Genomic DNA, 20,583 nt, shown 5'->3' with positions numbered 1-20,583 from the left:
CTAATGGATCTCTGTGCAATGCTGGCCCGACTCCTGACATCCCATCATCGCTATTAGGTTTGTGACAATCAGCCTTGTTGTCGCGTGACTTTATCTGTGCCTTCCGGCAGTTTTTCCGCTGTGCCTGAAATATGATAATGGGCAACCACTGAACATATTTATAGCTGGCTATAAAAATCCCTCATCACCTTGTCTCCCTTTTATCACCATAATGTAGATATCTGTGTTTTGCGTAATAGCTCTAAGGTAATCCTCCCACACATGGTCAGAAGCAACTGTCAGGGGAGGAGAAAACAAAGAATAGCACTTTTTGCTCAGGCAGCTTACTTGGACGCCCCAGCAGTGTTTCTTGCTCAAGGTGTAAAGGACAGTGGGGAGCAACAACTCACTCAATGGAGAGATAAAACTGTTTTGTGCAGTTTAGAATTCTTCTGGCTGCTTTATTTGCGACTTGCATCGGTTGACCTTTGCTCAAGTTGTTGAAATTATGTTTGCAAATGCGGTCGCACAATAAGTTCTTAGGAAGAGAGTTACCATGGTAACCAAGTTAATTGTATGATGAAATTGGATTTTTTTCCATTTATGGTCATATTTATTTGTAATTTGTTTTTGAAATATGATTTGGTACTAGGGCAGTTTCTGCTGTAAGTTCAATGAACACGTTGCTTCTATTTCCATTTCATCCGCCGATCTCGCCAATTATCCGTCACATCAGTCCTTCGGTGTCAGATTCTCACCTGCCCAGCATCTCGGGGCTGTCTCATCTCTATGAGATTTTTGTCACTAGCTCCGAGTCTATTTAGGTCCTCCGCTTCTTTTCCATCTCCTTGTACTTGACATTTGTTCTTTGCCTGTCAATTTCAAGTTTCTTTTATTTAAAATCAAAAGAAATACTCTTCCTGCAATTTCCATTTGTTTGGAGGTGTCGACGCGCCATAACATGACCGAAGATTTGAAATAGAAGTCTCAAAAATACTCTTTGGATGTTATTGAAGATAAAGTAAACTTTTCAAAACTCATCATTTTGCATTTCCTCTTGTGATTACCCGCCTACTCTTCATGCACCAGCCAGATCATCTCTGTCTTGTCCTCATCAAATATTCCACTCACCATGTGCGCTTTGCAACCCCTGGCCCTGCGGTGGTTGCCTCTCCTGAGTGATTAATTGTCTTCCCGGGCTTCTCCCAAAGCGCTCCAACTCTTCCATCTAACGATACTTGCCCGCCCCTACTGACAATGTGATGAGAGGTGAGTTCCGCAGTGACTTTGGAAATCAGATTTCATATAATAAATTGGTAGAGGCAGCATACTCATTTTGTACTTGAGTAGAAAGACTTCTGTACAAGTTTTTTTTAAAAAAAAACTCCACTTGTGGTATATTTGACACAAGGAACTTTATTGACCTTCATTTAGTCTCATAGAATTAATTTGCTGCCCTCTTGTGGCATTTACAGGCTTTTTTTCGTGGCCACTAAATACTTTTGAAGCAGTGCTCAGTCTACTATATTTCATGACTACGGTCAATTAATTTTTGCATTTCTACGTCGCTGGTGCTGGATTTGAACCAAAAGAGGTGTTATTTATTAAGGCCTGTCAAGGCGGTATGTGCAGTTTATTTCTCATTCACCCCCCCAAAAAAGTGAGTGAAAAATAATCCGTCATACAGCCGGGAAGGGAAATCCCCAGCTGAGTCATTTGCAACTGTGGCTGAAGGGTCCACAGTTACAGCATTTGACCCAAGGTGGGACTAATGGTGCGTTTGGCAAGAAGAAAAAAAAAAGATGAAGTTTGGATACATTTGTGCTGCACAGCATTTAAAGCAGTTTGTAATAGGATGGGGGGGAAAAACTCTCAGGCTGTCAGAAAATAATTCGAAAAGTTTCTAAATTGGTTTTACAGACTACAATATTGCTTTGATGTAAAAATGAACGCCTGAGATTTTTTTTCTTACTTAAAAGCAACAATCCAGAGAATAAAAACGGACCCCCAACTCCTTTTCGGGGAATGCGACATAGCTGGAGACCAAAGTGAAGAAACACGAGCGCAGCCAGCACTTAGCTTAATGGCTGTGCTGCAAGCTAAATAACGATCCATTTTGTTCAATTATCTTTTCTGTTGGAGTGACGCTGTGAAAACAAAACACAGACAAGATTGCTGCCTTAATTGAAGGAAGGAAATGGATCTGGGAAAGAAAACCTTTGAGGGGGAAAAGGTATTGGTGGATATAACATAGGTGCGGTTTAGATGTTTCTTTTATGAACCATTTTTAAATATTTTTTATTAACTGTCTCCATGTTTTCTATTTCTCTACTAGATTTATACGCAGAAAAATAAAGATTGTGAGTCAGGGTTTAATGCACGCATCAACCCAGACTAAACTTTTTGCTAAGCTTCACTTCACCCAAATCCCAAAGTAAATCCTTGTTTTCATGTTCCGCAAAGCCCATGTCAGTCCTCCCATCGCTTGTCACAACAAACAGAGCGTTAAATGACAACCAAACACCATTTCAATGTGTTCGGCTCTTCTTTGTAGCGGTAAATCAAATAGTTCCCGGCCTCCGAGGGTATTCCATGCTTTGTCCACGTTGGTTCTTGGCAGCCGACGCTCTAATTTGTAATCACGGTGTCCGCGAATGGCACCGACAGACAGAAAACGCTCTCATAGTAGAACTGATGTGGCTATTTATCTCTGTTATCTCATTCAAACAACACATCCACACCATTAGGAGAGAATGTTAAAGCAGTAGCAATTTGTTTTTGCCTCTTTGAAGCTTTCATTCCGTTAGCCTTCACACACTGAGTTTCAGTGTGTTTGCTTCGATCATAGCACGGAAACGTTTGATTTTTGTGATTACTCCTGACAAAATTGATCATTTTATTATCAAATAGTACCAGAATGTTCAACAAAGATGCTTTATTCACCGAGTGTATTTGCTGGGGAAGACAATACTGGACACAATCTGTCTTCTAATGCTATCATCATGGTGTTGCTTCACACAATTAGCTTCAAACATAAACAGCTTCCATTACTATTAAAGGACAAATTAAATAAATTGTTGTACAAAATAAATAATACAAATAAATAAATAAATAACTGTAATAAGTTGTCCAAAAAACAGTATTGTTGTATTAGGTTTTAAACATCTTAAGAAAAGGAAACAACCCCATCTAGTGGCCAAGGTGAGACAGTTCACTGGGTGGTGTAGACATATCAAGAAAAATAATGCAAATAAAGAAAACCTGCAAGGTACAAAATATTTATATTTATAATATGGTATATTGAAACCAGCGACAGCCCTTAGCAATCAACAGTCCATGGGACTAGGAAATATTAAACTTGCTACGGAATCCCGACAGGCATGAAGGAAGCAGCGCGGACATGACACCGGAAATGACGAAATTCTTCTACGGCCCGCATTGTATTTTTATTCGTGACTAAGTAACTTATTTTGGCATCTAGTATTTTATTTGACGATTTTATTTAATTTTATAGAGTTCGTTTTATTTATATAGTTAATTTTAATCAGTAATTAACAGTGAATATTACATTGGTTCACTCGTTCTGCGCAGGTGTGTGCAATCAATTACCCGGCTGTCGCCATTGTTAACAGCGTTAAAACGCATGAGGTAAGACCGATGTGAAAAAAGTTAGTTACTACATACAGTCGCAAAAATACAGTGAATGTAATGATACACAACTTTATTAAATGATACTATCAACTATTGTAGTACTAATATCGGTAGTATTGTAGTAATTGTACTCGTTGGCGCTTAGCTCAGCGCTAATTTAGCGTTTGGGCTAACATGACGTAGCTTTAGCTTGTAGCCTAGCCTTCCATATTTCGCGATTTTTTTTCCTAAACCGCTTTACAAATGTAAGGAAACGGTTTGTACTGTTAGAACTGTTTATTGACTTGCCCCTAAATGTAGAAAACTCTAAAGGGATGTCTCGTGAAAAAATGTGTTTATCTCGTCTATTTGAAAATATGATGTGCAATGTTGCCTCATTTTCAAATGGTTGATTTTCACACCGTATTTTGGTGTCTTTGACCGCCCAAAAGTGTTGATAACCAGCTAGAATATTTATATTGCCATATTGTAGCCAAGTTTGAGGGTTTTAGAGAAGGAATATTAGTCCTAATATCACATTATGTTGTTGTATTCCTCTGTTTTAATATTACAACTCATGTTTTAATTACAGCAATATACTTTCTTAAAATCCTTTCTTTTTTACTTCCTTCATCGAATTGTGCATCAGTAATGAAAATTTACTTGTGAAGACATTCTTGAGTGTTAGTTAAGGGACCTTGAGGTACATTTGGGCCCTATTTTATCTCTGTGTTGTCCCGTATTGATGCCGCTGCAGTGGGGGACATCAGCACTGGCATTGATATATCGTTTGGTCCTCTTCCATTAAAGTAACCCTGACAGGTAAATTCCCAGGAGGAGGTGTTCAATTAAGAAGCCAAGGGGAGAGGGACTGTCTCTTGACGTTCTCAATAGTTTCGACTGTTTTCCGGTGGCACATAGTCGTACTCGCAGGCACTATTGCTGCTCATTGATGTATGTTAAGGTGACATTTCAAATCTAAATTCTTTCTGTGAATTTGTCTTGTTTATTCCCCTAGTCTATTGGAGTGGCTGCCGATTGAAGATGCAATGGGGATGACCTCCACTCACTACACATTGAAACGGTACAATATACTCACTACATTTATTTCATAACTTATTCCCCAAAAATGATATTTTAAACTGTTTTTCTTTGCAAGTAAATGTTTTCTCTCTCTTTCTAGGGGTTCATTTCTGGATCGTTCCTCCTTTGTTGCACCTCCATCAATAGACCCCACCGGTATGTTATTATGAGTGATTCATAACAGCAAAAATCATGTTATCGTTTTATCCACTACAGGTGAGTTTTTTTCGATTATGGGGGGATTTTTATGTTAAAAATGATTTAGGCTTTTAGCTACTGTTCACATACAACTGTCTCCCTTTGTTCTTAGTTTATTTGAGTAATTAATTTAATGAAACTAAACATTTTTGCCAAACACTATTTAATTTATTCTCATATAAATCCTCCATCATTTATAATCTAAATCAAACTTAACCATTTGAGGGCTCAAGGTCTCAAATAAACACAGAGGGCCGTCACAGTGTTAAAGTACTAGTTTGGATTCCTGACCATGTTTTCCACCAACCAATCTATCTGAGGGCTCAGTACTGTATATTATCAAACTCATTCGGGGGTGCTTCAAAGTTCATCCGCTAACGATAGACAAAATGAATGCTACACGTTCACGTCCATGCAAATTTCCTCGAGCGAGCCGTCTCTTCCCCTTTAGAAATCAATATAGCCATTTGTTCTCAGATGTCTTCATCGTGACGCGTCTTTGCATACTTAATGAACTTGCACTGTTCACTGTCCAAAGCTGTATTGATCTTTAAAAATGGCTCGTATTCAGCAGAGATTTCCACTCTGTCTAAGCAGAGCTGAGGCAGATACTTCCATACATCAAGCAGACAGACAGGGCACTTTATTCTCCCCCCCTTTTTTTTCTTCTAGCTTTCCCCAAGCCCAATTCGCCCAGTCACTTTTTTTTAGCTGTTGGCAATTTATCCACAGTCCTTTGGAGACAGCTGGTTAAGGGAGGTGTAAAGGGGAAACGTTGTGAATCTTAATCTAATTAAATGCGGGAATGTTGCCGGAGATGCGTCCCATCGGTTGATCTCGCTCCCCAAGGACAGCGGTCACATGGCGACACCCAGATTCAGTGCACTGACTTTGCTATTCTTGTAAAATCCAAACTGTGTTGCGTTACAGCAATACATGTAAATACCACAGTTGCGGTAGTCACATTTCTAAATAAAATTATTATGGAGCTCTTATTCCACGGTTAAGTGAGCATAATGGGAATTTGTATTATTTTTTTTATTTTCCCAAATTCATTTTACCCAAGCAATTCTCATATTTAATTGAATTTTTTTTACTCTAAGTGAATAAGTAAATGGCATTTTTTAAAATTAATTTTTAATGTACCCATTGATACTCCCACTGGATGTTTTAAAAGGCAAACTTCCTAAATGGGTGTATTTGACTATTTAAACATTCAGGGCCTTAATGAAAGTGGAAAAAGCAAAGTCTTTGCGGGTGTTGAATTAAGCAAAGCCGGATTGCCGGTGTGAAATTAGTTTGACCTGTAATTATACTGCGCGGGTACTCACTCGGCGACGTCTGTATTTCTCCGGTGCCGTCATATGCGTTAATTGCATAGTCAACAATGGGACGGCGGTAGTCACCGTCGAGCGCGATGCATATAATCAATTTACTTGCTGCTCTCAGACCTTCATTCTGGGAGTCCATCTGTAATTGTTTTTCCAAGCTCTCGGTCCGATAACGAGCGCAGACAGCCATGAGGAGTGACTCAGTCTCACGATAATGAGGCTCTTCAATGCAAACGCCGTCCAAGACGGTGCGCTCGGCCCGCGTGCGGCGCAAACGCTCTGGACGACAGCCAGCGCCGGACGGATGAGGGTCATCGGGCCGTGTCATTGAATAGAGAGATGGCTGTCACTCTGTCGGAGGGACAGCCAATTTCCTCCCCCCCGAAAATACATCCAGACAGAACTGGCACGTCTCAAACTCATACGTTACGAGCGACTTATCATTTTTTTGCAGCTTGCTTCCGAAGGAGCTTCATCCAGAACAGGTTGAGCTTGTTGATAAAGGATGTTGCGCTTGTGCTGCAGTCACTCAAGCAGGTGCACATGGCAAACAGTAAACCAGCCCAAGTTGATTCTGTTTGTTGGTGGTGCCCATGCTGCCTGTGATGCTAATGCTAGTTAGCATACCGGTAATTGAATCAATGCAAATTTAGCAGAATTGGCGGACATGCGAAGCAGCAAACGATCAACATAATCAGCATTCTCTTCTTTCGGATAGACCAGTCCACATTTTAGTGCCTTTCGAGATTTTACCCTCTGAGATATTTTGAACCACCATTACTCTCCTTTATTCGCTTCCCAATTGACTGACAGCTTCCATTACAGTAAAATATTTACAGCGCAACTGTGGTCAATACTGAGATGAAATATGAAATAGCTATTTATTTATGGACTCATCTAACAGTGTCAGGAGGGCAAAAAAAAAATAAAAAAAATGGTGTTGCGTGCCGGTACCGATGATTAGTGCACGTCTCGAAATGTAGCTTAATTGCAATGTGTGTCCTGTTCTGTCGAGGACCAGCAGTGCGCCAAAAGCAATCATGTAAATGATGGGAGTTGAGTTTAAATAATTGATTCGGCAAAAGGAAAGTAGAAGGAGTCGTTTGTTTGCGGCCGCCGCGTTCGACCCCAACTGTCTTCTGTCTCGTCATCAGTCTGCGGCTTGTTTGGACAGATATAGGACAGGCTTGACGTGACAAATGAAGCTCGGCGGGCTTCGGCTTCCTGTGGGCCAACAAAGCGCTGGTGGATCACAAACGAGCGGGGTGATTTTGCCAAAAAGGTTACCGCTGTTGGGTTGACAGCTGAGCTTTGCGAGGACATAATCGACTTGGCAAATGATCCAGTTTTGTTAATATTTTTAAAGTTCATCAGGCAGCAGATGTCAACATGATTTTACTAATGACGGCTGTGAGTTGACATGGCATCCATTTAGCGGCTAATATTATAAGCGAGCGAGCCGCGCTGATGAATAAGTTGTGAATCATGCTACAGATGTGGAACAGATTTTAGACCTCCTTCAAGGCTCGCGCAAATTTAAAATAGTGCCTTGGCAACATGGGGCAGCATTAGTTAGCGTCAGGCTAGCGCACTTTTGCAAGGCAAATTTATGTGGTTTGCTAAAATTAAGTGGCTATGTAGTTTTCGCCTTCACAAATGTAATTGGCTATGTTGATTGTTTATATAATTTCCCTTGAGTCATTCACCTTACGGAACTGCCCATTATGTCATTAAATACCTTTTCCGTGGGGAGATAAGTGGTGTCACTGCAAAAAAAAAAAAAAAAATTATTAAGAGCCAAGTAGCAAAATAGTCATTTTATTTCATTTCTACTGTGCATCGGGACACCATTCGTCACTCCATTCTCCCAAATTCTGCCCACATTTCAATTCTGGCCGCATCCTGGAGGTGGGCCTCGATATTTGACAGTGTCAATTTAAAACCCCGGCTCACTTGGAAATATATCAAGTTGGCTATTCTCCTCATGTTGGTTTTGTTCTCCCCTCATCCATTTTGGCGTTTTTCTCCAGGCCAACGAAGATGAATTACTGTCCGACTAAATGACGCGGCGTGTGCATACATTTTGCTGGGTTTTATAAAAAAAACTTCTTACTTGTTCTTTTCTTGTTTGACTACTTCCAAATAACCAACCAAATGTATAGTTACGATCTTGTCTACTGCATTGCACACCGTCCCTCCTGGGTTTTCATGTTTGTGACAATATTGCGGAAAATACTGCAACAAAAACAAGATTTTTATGACCAGTAGCTTTTTTTTTTGTGGTGCAGGAAAAAGGCATCCGTGGCACAAATGAGTTTATTACACGGGTGCACTCGTTTGGCATGTGACCTTTTTAATATAAATGGGTTGAGAAAAGTCATCATTATGCTGATAAATGGCTAAATGACAGTTTGCATGGCTCTGTCTGGCACGGGCGTCCAAGCAGAAGCTCTCCTCCGTCTGGTTAAATATTTAATGTGCATAATCTAAAAGTCACACTTATATTTGTCAAAGCCTAACGTTGGCTGACATCTTCTCCCTGCAAGAAGTTCAAACACCGAAATGGTACATTTAAAGTCACTGACTCAAAACCACAATATTTAATAATTTGAATTAATTTCTGTGGTAGACTGGTTTGGCATCTCTGTGGTCGTCATGGTAACAGATGCTTCAACCTTGATTGGAATGGTAAGAAATCAATGTTAGGCGCGCAATCAGTATTTACTATAATATCTAATAAGAATACACACGTTGGGGGGGATGTCAGATGGTTGGGGGTTGTCATGATTGCTGGCGCAAAAACAATCTGTTTTTAATTTTACAGGCATATTGGCTCTGCTGAATGAATTTAGCTTAATTTGCCAGCGGGTATTTATTTTACAACTATTATCGTCGTCCTTTTTATTAGCTTCAAATCGTAAAGGTACGTAAAAATAAAATATATATATATTTTTTTTTGCATTTTCAAATTATATATAGGCTGTCTTCTAATTAATGCTTGGAAAAGAAATTCTTATGCGTTATTCAAAGCTCAATGAAATGTCAGTAAAATGTCTCCAGCCCACTCCTGGGGAAAGTGAGATAATTCTTTTAAAGGCAGCAATGACAAGGTGACTTTGCTTGGGTCCAAACCATATCAGGCACCTCAATGTGGATAAGAGTTGAAAGGCACAACTTCTGATCAAATCGGCCACGGCGGTAATTTGCACAGAGTGCGAGCTCGAGCCCCTCCGTTGTTCTCCTCGTCTTTGGTCATTGGCTGAAACGAAAATCCAAAGAGATTCTCGGGAGACTTAATGTCACTTGCAATCACATTTTCTCAACCTGACGTGGTCACAGTTGAGTATTTCGCACGCACGCAGCTAATCGGCGTGTAATTGCTGCCAACCTGCTTCGAACAAGCGGTATTTTTCACTTAATTCTGTACCAGATGGCATCAAATGATGAGGAATAAAGCATAATTATAAATGAGACCACCTTTCTTTCCAGTCTGTTTTGCGATATTCAACACCATAATACCATTTACATAAATGCTTATAAAGCAGTTGTAACGTTACCTTTATTATGATTGCATACGTAATTACCAGAGAGTGACTAATTCTTCAAAAAGTGTTTGTTTCAAGCTGTTTATTAAGATAAATATCTTGAGGTGAACAGCAAACAGGTAAGTTATTGTCACTCATTTACAAAGGTCACACTTTACGGCAAGTATTTTAGCATCTCCCGGGTGTTTTAGTTTTTGTTTACACTCCACCAGGAACCCCATGCAAACTATTTACCAAATGAGCACACTGATTGCGGCGTATTCATGAGCCGTTAAATTGCCTTGCATGAAAAGTGAAATTGTCTGTGTAATGCGATCAATTTAAGAGATGCGCTTTAGTCTGCACCCTCGACGGGGTCCTCGAGGAAGTTCGCCCAACAGGTCGCAAACAAACAAACATACAAACAGATGACAGATTCGACGAAGGCAGAGGAAATTTAACTTCTCCCAGGGCTTCTTAGCGGCCTCCTCAAAGCGAATCCTCCTCGCAAGGTGACACCTTGTCACAGTCACTCGTGACAGTTCCACCCACGTTCTTACCTAACCTGATTAAAAACCTCTCCGCCGCTGTTGAATATCAGCTTCAGAGAGAGTGGGCGGGGGGCGGGCGGGACTCCGGGGGCGGCCGTGAGCAGATGGCGGGCTGATTGAAAGGATTAGTTCAAATTAGCGAGAGGGCCGTTTCCTACAAATGCGTGAGGATTCATCAAGCACAGAGGTCGCGGGTGAAAGTCGCAGGTAATGTGGAAGCTGCGAGTGTAAACGTTAATGCGGGTCGCCGGAGAGCAGATGACTCATTGGTTAAAATGGGATTTTTTTTTCTTTCTTTCTTGTTGTTGCCCCCACTGGCCACAAACGCACTTTGGAAGATGTGAAAGCACCATCTGCCTGGCTCATGTCTTAGCCCCTCAATTTATTTTGGTGGCTGCAAACCACCCAATACAGATTTGACGGTATGTATAGAAAATGTGATGAATGTGAAGGTTGGTTAGCTTGATGCTAACACATTATGGAAAACACCATCGACAGACTAACGCAACTAGAATCAGTCTTTTGTTGGTGGATATGTCATGTGCCTGCACCTGGTTGAAACTGCCTACCTGCCTGCCCTGCCCTGCCCTGCGCTTGTGCCTGCGCTTGGATGAAGCTATCACTGCCTGCCTTCCTGGCCTGCGCCTGGATAAAGCTATGACTGCCTGCCTGGTCTGCACCTCGCCGAAGCTATGACTGCCTGGCTGTCTGGCCTATATGTGGATGGAGTCATGACAGCCTGCCTGCCTGCTGCTGGCTGAAGTTATGACTGCCTGCCTGCCTTGTGCATGGATGAAGCCATGACTGCCTGCCTACCTGGCCTGCACCTGGATGAAGCCATGACTGCCTGCGTTGCCTGTGCCTGGAAGAGGCCATGACCGCCTGCCTCACCTGCCTTGGCCTGGATGAAGCCATGCCTGCCCTGCCCTGCCCTGCCCTGCCCTGTGCCTGGATAATGCCATGATTGCCTGTCTGACTAGCCTGCGCCTGGGTGAAGCCATGACTGCTTGCCTGCCTGGCCTGCGCCTGGATGAAGCTATGACTGCCTGCCTGCCTGGCCTGCAACTGGATGAAGAAGACTGCCTGCCTGGCCTGCCCCTGGATGAAGCCATGACTGCCTGCCTCACCTGCCTAGGCCTGGATGAAGCCATGACTTCCTGCCTGCCTGCCTGCCTGCCTGCCTGCCTGCCTGCCTGCCTGCCTGCCTGCCTGCCTGCCTGCCTGCCTGCCTGCCTGCCTGCCTGCCTGCCTGCCTGCCTGCCTGCCTGCCTGCCTGCCTGCCTGCCTGCCCGCCCGCCCGCCCGCCCGCCCGCCCGCCCGCCCGCCCGCCCGCCCGCCCGCCCGCCCGCCCGCCCGCCCGCCCGCCCGCCCGCCCGCCCGCCCGCCCGCCCGCCCGCCCGCCTGCCTGCCTGCCCTACACCACACCAAACCTGGATGAAGCCATGACTGACTGCCTGCCTGGCCTGCGCCTGGATGAAGCCATGACTGACTGCCTGCCTGGCCTGCGCCTTGATGAAGCCATGACTGCCTGCCTGCCTGGCCTGCACCGGGATGAAGCCATGACTGCCTGACCTGTGCCTAGGTGAAGCCATGACTCTCTCCCTGCCTGCGTGTCTGCCTGCCTGCCTGACCGAGGTCCGCAATTCACCTCCACCTTCCGGGCAGAATTCTTCCACCTCTTGGTCGTCCCGCTCGTCACTGACATGCTAAGATAGGTATTATTCATTAGAAATGTTTGTTCGTATCCCTGCTGCATATAGTTCAGCCCCTCACTCTCCTTGGTGGTTTTGTATACTGCGGTTTATTAAACTTCTCCCCATCACCCAAAAATACGAATGACTGACACTTTGAGAGTAGCGCCGCGAGTAAATCCCATAGCCCGACAGGCAAACAATGAGCTGAAACTCATTGTGAAACCCGATTAAAAGCCAGAGGAGCTGCTCACTCATTTTAACACAACAAGCCACCCCTTTGCTCAGCTGCAAGGTAAGGTCTTTTCAATGTACCATCTGTCATTTAAAAAGTGAGACTAGTTGTGTCAACTAGTTGGGAAGTACTGCTTAGTATTTGTAGACTAGATAAGCAAAGTGTAACAGTTAAAAATGGAAACTCATTTGTGTTAAATTGGAAGAATGCTAAACCTAACTTACCGTAGCTTGTCGTCAACACATTGCTAGCAGAAACCCAATGCGAGTCTTCAGTCGGAAGAGGGTCCGTCAAGTGGTCCAATCTCATATTTTTCCGTCGTTGTGATGTAACAATGAGGTTACTATCATTTGTATGACGTCCCCACACAGAGACCCCACTCCTGACTTGACAATGTGTCATTCGCAAGCAAAGGCGTAATTCCTGCTGCTGTACGTCAAGACAAATCAACATATCGAAGCTAAAAAGGTAAGCAGAGATGCAGTGTCAGCATTTTCTGAGCTAACAGCAGTAATGTCATGATAACTGAATACATTCCATCCCCACAGCAAACTCACCTTTTTAATTCGTGACACAAAATACTTTGATTCAACTGACCAACCTGGTAAGGAAAGCACGTTGACAACAGGGTAGGAAATCTAGAAAATAAAAATCTCTCTAAATGAGTCATGCCAAAAGAGAATTAGATCAATCAATTGTGTTTCTGTGCGCGCCAGCTCATTATTTCCCCCTCATAAAGCAAAATCAATGGATAATGGAATCACTTGACACTAACAGGAAGCAAAACGCCAACAGCACGTCTTTCTCGGCATAGTCGAAATTGCGTTGAGCCATTTCCAAGTGTTAATTGAAATGCATCAAGTTCCAGAATTGTCCGCACACCAAGGTTATATATTATGCACTTCCATTTCCTGTCAGTCAAATTGTGCCAAAAGTGATGCGAGGCTTTCAACGACAGTTTAAGACCACTCGGGCCCGCATGCTTGCAATCATAAGTGAAAGCTTCAAAAAGCCTCTTTAGGACTGCAATTAGCAAAGGGTTCATTCAGGCACACTGGCTATTCTCCAACTTGGCCTCACTATCAACATTTCCAAAGAAATCAGAAAATATCAAGTCTTTTGGGTGTGCGTATTGCCACGCTCACTTTGGGTTCGAGCAGGGATGAAGAATCAATAACTCATTGAATCGCCGTCAATGTTCTATTTTTCTTTTCAGAAAGCTAGCACGGCATGGGACAGAAGGTCCCAGAATTACTCTATTAAACCATCCAGCGCAGGACTCATGATGGCAGTTGGACTCCTGGTCACCTCCATTAAATGCGCCCCAGCCACTAACTAACTTAATTTTTTTGACAATATGTTTTCGTAGTATTTGTGTGGCAATAATTTCTATATTACTGTAATAAGTTTACTCGAGTGAAAGGCGCGATTGCATGGACCGCAGGGTCCGGCATTAGAAAGGGTTTCAAAAAAATTGTACCGGTAGTTCAATAAATGAATAAATAAATTCAATTATATTGTATATGTAGGAACTGAACTGATTGACTTTACTAATTTAGAATATGAACCTTGATTATTATTTTAAAGCAACCAGTTTGTAAAGGATAAATGCAAGTATGTGTATTGAATTTAAGAATTGTATTTGGACGGTGATTCTTTCAGTAATTAGCTTTTTGTATGTTGTATTTTGATTAGAACATTTACAATTTAAATGACTGAGGAGAGTCCCGACGCAAAACAACAACAAAAATCTATTAGTCGGAATTACAGCTTTGATGAAACCAGAGTAATATTTTTGAGATGGGGGAGGGGGCATGCTATTATGCTTTAGCTAGTAAATGGAGCACAAGAAGACATGAACCTGCATGACACGAGCGGGTGTGATCATAATTGAAATAAATGATGCGTGCGCAAGCTCGCCGCTGTTGATGAATGGAGCTGATCAGTGGAGACCAAGGCAAATAATGCGCTTTCTGATTCCTCCAGCCTGGATGTGACACTGAAATAATGTGAACTCCATCAGCGTAATGAGGTGGCCCAACCTTCTCCAAACATCCCCCCCCCTTCCCTCCCGCTGTCACCTCTACGCACACTGGAGCGGGTTTCATCTGTCTCCATTGCGTTTCCCTTTCACCTTACCCCGGCAAACGTCCCCAGGGATAATATTTCTTATTTAAAACTTGTGATAGTTATTTTGTAATCCCGTCAATGTGCAGTTGCACATTTGTCACAACTTGACACAACTTGGCCCGATTTATCTGCCTTGCGTGCATTCTGCTTTTTATTGTCAATCCCCGGATCAAATCTAATCCGAGGTGATCTGTTAAAACTAACGGCCAAGGGCTTTGGCGGGCGTGAATGAGAAGAGCGAGGGAAGCAAAACAAGACTTTTAAAGGTCACTGCTTTCTCTGTCCAATCTATTGCCACAAGTGGCACAAGTGTTTTCTAGACCTGCTGCTTCTGACATCTGCTACAAGCGTTTCTGTCTTCCATCTGCTAGTTTTGCACTCATAATAACGGTAAGACTGTGGAGGCTTAGCGGTGCCTCGTGCTTCGTGTTCTTGGCAAGCAGGGGTAACAAGTGTGCCAGCCCACTCAGCGTAGATTCGCAGAGGACCAAACAAGCGAGACTCGCTGTCAATCACAGCGTGGATTATCAGAAGCGGGGAAACAAACGGTGTTCAGGGCACACTTGGAAGCTTGCTTGACATGTCGATTATTGAAGTACAGCGATTTGACATGGTGCTGATTGAACTGTTAGTTTTCTATCTATTTTGTACCTTCTCTGTTTTATTCACTAGTATAGTTGTGATAGATTTGTCGTTTTGGCAGTTGTTGAAGGTTCTGATACCCCAAGAGCCGTAAAACTGTTGCTTTGGCTTCATCCACTCAGTCAGCGTCAAATAGAATAGCAGAAGTAGGAGGAGTAAGGCATGAGTGCGAGTTATAAATCCTAACTTTCAAGTTTCAATTGAGACACAATTTAATAAATCAAATGCTTAATCAAGCATTTATCTCGACAGATTAAGACTGTTTTAAATCTTCGAGACAATTTTTAGCATTAGCTTCAATGCTACCGTAATGCTTCTTATTTAAGACCCTTTTACAGTCCTTATGTAGGCTAACAAGCTAGCTACATACTAACGATTCCAACATTTTTTGACTGTAATAGTAATATTTATCATATATCATTAACTTCTCATAAGCATGTGGTGCTACAACTCCAGAAAAATTCCCATCATCTCGGGTGAGACTACCATAGAAGTTGGGAAAACTTCCAAGTCAGCTTCAAACTCTGGAAAAATGTCGTCTTTTACCGACGGCGGAAAAGGGGCAGTCGACTGCTCCTAGCTTTCTACCTGCAACTACCTCGTTTTGATGCGGTCTGGCAGAATAGGTCAACTGGAAAAGCCCCACTGTTTAGCAAACGGGAAGAGGGCATATTGCCAGAGGTAGACCCAAAAAAAAAAAAAATAGTACAAGGAGAGACATCTGATTAGCCAGTCAATTCCCTGCTGGTCCACCTGCGTGTGGTCATCCGTGTCCTGTTCTCTCTGTGTTCCAGCCAATCGGCTGCCTGTCCACCTGTGTCTTGTACCCCCATTAGTCGCGAGTCTAATTAGTTCCATTGTTTTTCCCCTCATATCTCATGAGAGCAATGCTGCTTTAACCTCCACTCTGTGAGTACTTTTTTTTTTTGTTGGCTCTCATTTGTGTTTAATCCTTAAGCTCCAGGATGTTCTTCCTGGCATCTCATAGTCTTGGTGTCTCTTGTTTTTCTGCTTTGTTTATGGTTACCAGAGTGTCACGTGTTGGGATTTAGAAATGAATAATTGTCATTGTTTGTAATAACAAATCGAGACTTTATAATTGGCATGCAGCTCTGGGGAAAATTAGGAGGAATCAAGTTGGCCAGAAAAACTTTGTACTTTTCATTGGAGCAAGATGGAAGAGCCTGCAGATTCCTGAAAATGTCAAATGCAAATTGAAGGGTTCACGTTCTCATCGAGACACCCAGAAAGCTCTTAGCGGGAAAGCTGTCACTTCATCCGCTCTGCCGCGAGGAACTCTCCAGATCTCATTTGTGGAGACGGTGACATGCCTTGAACCTCCCTCGTCCTCCTCCTACTCACCTTCACTTTGACCGGTTACACTGCCGAGCCCCTCCACGCAAAACCCTGACAGCATTTTAATCAAAACTCGATAAGACGACCCAGTAGGCTGCTTCCTATCCATTTATTTTAATAAATATAGTATGTAAGACTGGAGGCTGTTTGATTGTATCAGTATTTGATGTGACAGGAGAACTGTACTCTGGCTCGCTTGCAAATTAAGGTTACGCTAATCTGTGCTCCACGCTATGTATGACTCAAAAAGGGTAATTATTTTAATGAGTAAATCTAAAAAATTTGAACATCCGTCCGTCAATTGAAATTACAATGTAAACATCTGTTTAGTCACACAAACATCCGTTTAGTTGCGTGCAACGTAAAAGGCAATATATGCAATGGGTGGATTTTTAAATTTCAGATGTTCGCTTTTGGTTTTCGTAACTTCCAGTAAACCTAAGAAAGTTGCATTAAGAACACTTGTCTCCTCTTATGTGGAGCGCAACGCTGATTAAGAAATAAAAGTTTTCAAAGCCAATGTCAATATTCTTCGCTCTTTTGACCCAACTGGCTGATGTTCCCTGTCAGAAGCCTAGCCAGCCACCGTTGCGATTCCACACTGGCAAGCCGACTCCCGACTGTATGAAATTAAACAGGACTGGCCGTGTAATTGCTTCTGCGGGGACTGCACCAGCTTCAGTAATACACTTTGCGATTGGGTGTGCAACGCGGCTGCCCTCACAGCCGAGGCAGAATAAACAACAAAAAGGAAAAAAATCTATTCTGGTCTGGAGCCATGCGCACGACAACACCTCAGGGAGACAAGCGGCCATATGTGGCCTCTGCTGGCTGTGACTGCACACACGTTATTTCGCTCTCGACTATCCACACCTTCCTGTCAGAGGCTGTTGCCGGGATAGCACAACAGACATTATGGGATGTGACAGCTGGTGCCGGGTCAATTGTTGCACACCTCCGGTTGAGCATGAGAAGTCTTCCCTGTTTCAGAATTTCCTGTGGTATCTTATCCTAAAAGACATACGATTTCAAAAATCCATTTGATCATCTTAAAGTCGACGTCATGCTTGATTAATTGTGAACACACCCCAATCCTCAACTCTGATTCTTTTCTTCTCAGGTTCTTCTCTTAACACCACTTGTTGAGTCTCACAAGAAATGAATGCAAAAGGAAATGAGATGCTCCAAATTAAAGCCCAAACCAGGTAAGGTGATGTCTACGATGGTAGAGGTGGCCAAATATGTTTGATTTGATGATCTGAGTAATTGACAACCTGTTAAATGAAAGACCCCCGAGGAAGGAGCCTTGGGGTACTCCGCTTGTAATTTTAGTGTGCTCAGATTGAAAGTTCTGTTTTATTACTAGAACTGAAAGATGATTACCAATGAAGAACTGTGCCATTTTCATAAATGGATTGCTAAAGGTGCTAAAGATCTCGAATTCTTGCTGCTTATCAGCAAGTAAGATTTTACCAATCTGATGATTCATCCCCATACGCTCCTGAGACAGCCCTGACTACCATTTTGCAGTTGCGCTTGATGAACTCAGTTATTCATCCGTTTTTTTTTAAAACATCTACACGCTGCAATATTGTGGTTTGACAAGTAATTATGACTGTTAGCGTAATAATTATTACTGCAACATCGTCTCTCCCCTTTCTGCATAAATCACACCTGCAGGCACGATAACATCCAAAAGTAATACAATTCGGAGCTAAAATGACATATTTCAAGTAAGATCAAATTAAACTCCGCTGACATGTTGTATTACGACGGCAATTTCGATGGAGATAAAACTAACGTTACAAGTCATAAGGCCTTATTTAACAGTCACTTCACTTTTGACAGCGGCGTGTGTTTGAATCCCCCCTCCCCTGAGCTGCTTTACACCTTTTTTTTTTTTTTATTCTTTCCACTTAAACTGCTGAGTCGGGATTCCATCAGCCGTCGTCGCTGTGCATTTTCGCTGACTGATACGCGTCCCGGTGGGATTTGGACCTGTCAAGGCAGGAGTCAGATGAACAGCAGTCCTGTTAAATTGTTTTTGTCTTTGGCATGCACCCTTGATAATTGACAAGTCGCAAATTAGCCGCGTCCCGTGCTATCATCTGTCAGCCCACCACCCCATACCCATGCTGTCTTCTTTACAGATTGCACCTTCTATTTAGTCATTAGCTTGCGAGAACAGACAGTGAAAACTGTAGTTATATCACAAAGGAGCTTTCTTGGGTTTTCCACCCTGGCTGCTATTTGATGGAATTAAGTCTTCCATTGGCTGGTGACTCTTGGCCAAATTAAACTGGGATAGGCTCCAGCTCATCCATAACACCACCAACTACAGAAAAAGAATGGACTACTATCTTGTTGGAATATATTGTGTCTTCAAAATATAGATATACAGTTGAGAAATACTTTATACTCGATTTCTTCACTGTGCTGTTCTCTGTTTTGTAAAACGACTTAAGTTACGGTTCAATTTGCATAAAGTGTCAAGAGCCACAAACATATTTTTCAGATCGCAGTTCAAAAGCGTTAAACAAGCTCAACACAAGGCAGATTGAGTTGGAATTTATCTTTGGTGGTGATAAAGTAGCACTTGCATAAAATGATTACAATCCAAAACCACCGTGTATCGCTCATTAAAAGTTAAATTAAAATTGTACCGTTATAAATCTATAAACCCAAATATTTTCTAGAAGATTAAATACTCATATATTTTACTTAAATATAATCAGACTCTTGGGCAGTGATTCTTTTTGCATAGTTTTTTTGAGAATCACTGAATCTGGTTATTTGCTACTGTCCACTAAAATAATCAACATTCATCTGAATGCTATTATGGTTTACCTCAGACAGGATTAGCAGCCAAATGGCGTCCGAAACCTCCACTTTGTTTGATTTATCGTCACTTTGACACTTCATAAACAAGTTCAGGTGGAATAACATTTCATAAAAGCACAACTTGTATCTATATAGTAAGTGTGGGAGTGTTATCACAAAAAGCAACGTGACAAGCGTCGGCGGCAGAGTAGAGGAGCGTTAGCCGCAGATTGATGAGCCGGCCCGTTTGATGGATGGGACTTCAGCGCTTGGCTATCAGCCTTTCTGTCAGCGTCTGAGCGGCGGCACATCAGCGCACACAAACGCACATATACATGCAGCGCTATCGTTTCATTCAACCAACACCAGTCATGTTCACTGATGAGATAAAACGGGACCGAGCCTAAAAACAGCGAGCGTGATTGTATCTCCAGATCATTTCGAAATGATAGCAGAGAGGCTTCACCAAACTATTTTCATATTTGTTATTCATGAGTTCAGTAGAATGCTAATATTAAAAATTCAACAAGAGCTATAAAGAGGTACTCAAACATATATTCTTTATCCTCTGGGAAGAATGGGGGGTAGGATATAGAAACGTAAACAATGCATTCCTCTTTTTCGCTCACAATTAATTTCGACATCAAGGAAACAATTATCAAAATTTGCTTTACTGTTTATCCGCAAAAACTTCTCATGCAAGTACCGCTAAAGAGCGCCCACAGTGAGAATCACTGATCAAGAATGCGTGATCCGAAAAAAATCCATACATGTAATTGAACTTGGTCTGGCCTCTGCTTCGCCATCCCCCTGATGCCTGGCCTGCTTTTTTCCCCCCCTTCATGTTTTTGAAATCAAGTGTGGCATATTTATGATTCACTCATACATTATTTCCTTGGCAAGCATGGTGACTCGTGGCTTGTGCGCCTGCCTCACAAGTTACAGTATGTGCCCTGTGATTGGCTACTGACCAGTCCAACAGCCAACTCGAACACTTCGTCCCATCTGCTGTCAACTAAAGCGACATAAAGCACAACAAAATTAAATAAGTTCCATGTTTTCATCTTTTGCCTCAAATTAAGAATCAGACAATTTCATTAATTTAATTGCTTCAGAGGTATTGATCGACCACATACGTACAGCGGAAATTATTTAAAATGAATTGCCTCACGTTGTAATTATTTTGGCGTAGCTTAAATGCCATCATTTGCATAATTTACATGTCACAATATGCCAGTAAGAAACTATTATGTTGTCGATAATTAATTACGTTATAATCATGTTTAAATTAAAAAAAATAAAATGATGGGACCTAAGTCATTTACTTTTGAATTAGTTTTGTTATTGCTTCAATGAATTTTAACTCAGTTCATGTTTTATTGAAATTTCAATAATTAGCCATTATTATTTGTT

At 42.2% G+C, this 20,583-nt stretch overlaps 1 protein-coding gene and 1 long non-coding RNA gene across 2 annotated transcripts in view; both read left to right on the top strand.

The window, feature by feature from the left end:
* The first annotated feature begins 3,363 nt into the window (after nucleotides 1–3,363).
* On the top strand, nucleotides 3,364–11,584 carry LOC125992419 (uncharacterized). Its single transcript, XR_007489627.2, has 3 exons — nucleotides 3,364–3,627; nucleotides 4,628–4,693; nucleotides 4,793–11,584. It is a non-coding gene; the product is annotated as an uncharacterized lncRNA (long non-coding RNA).
* A 5,884-nt stretch (nucleotides 11,585–17,468) lies between these two features.
* The window catches only part of large1 (LARGE xylosyl- and glucuronyltransferase 1), a 95,251-nt gene continuing 92,136 nt past the window's right edge, over nucleotides 17,469–20,583 (top strand). The window contains exon 1 of the mRNA XM_049760662.1: nucleotides 17,469–17,555. The gene's annotated coding sequence lies outside the window, so the exon portion shown is untranslated. The remainder of the gene's footprint in view (nucleotides 17,556–20,583) is intronic.

This window comes from Syngnathus scovelli, chromosome 22, assembly GCF_024217435.2.
Source record: "Syngnathus scovelli strain Florida chromosome 22, RoL_Ssco_1.2, whole genome shotgun sequence".
Classification (NCBI taxonomy): domain Eukaryota; kingdom Metazoa; phylum Chordata; class Actinopteri; order Syngnathiformes; family Syngnathidae; genus Syngnathus; species Syngnathus scovelli.
This window is presented reverse-complemented; position numbering and strand designations above follow the sequence as displayed.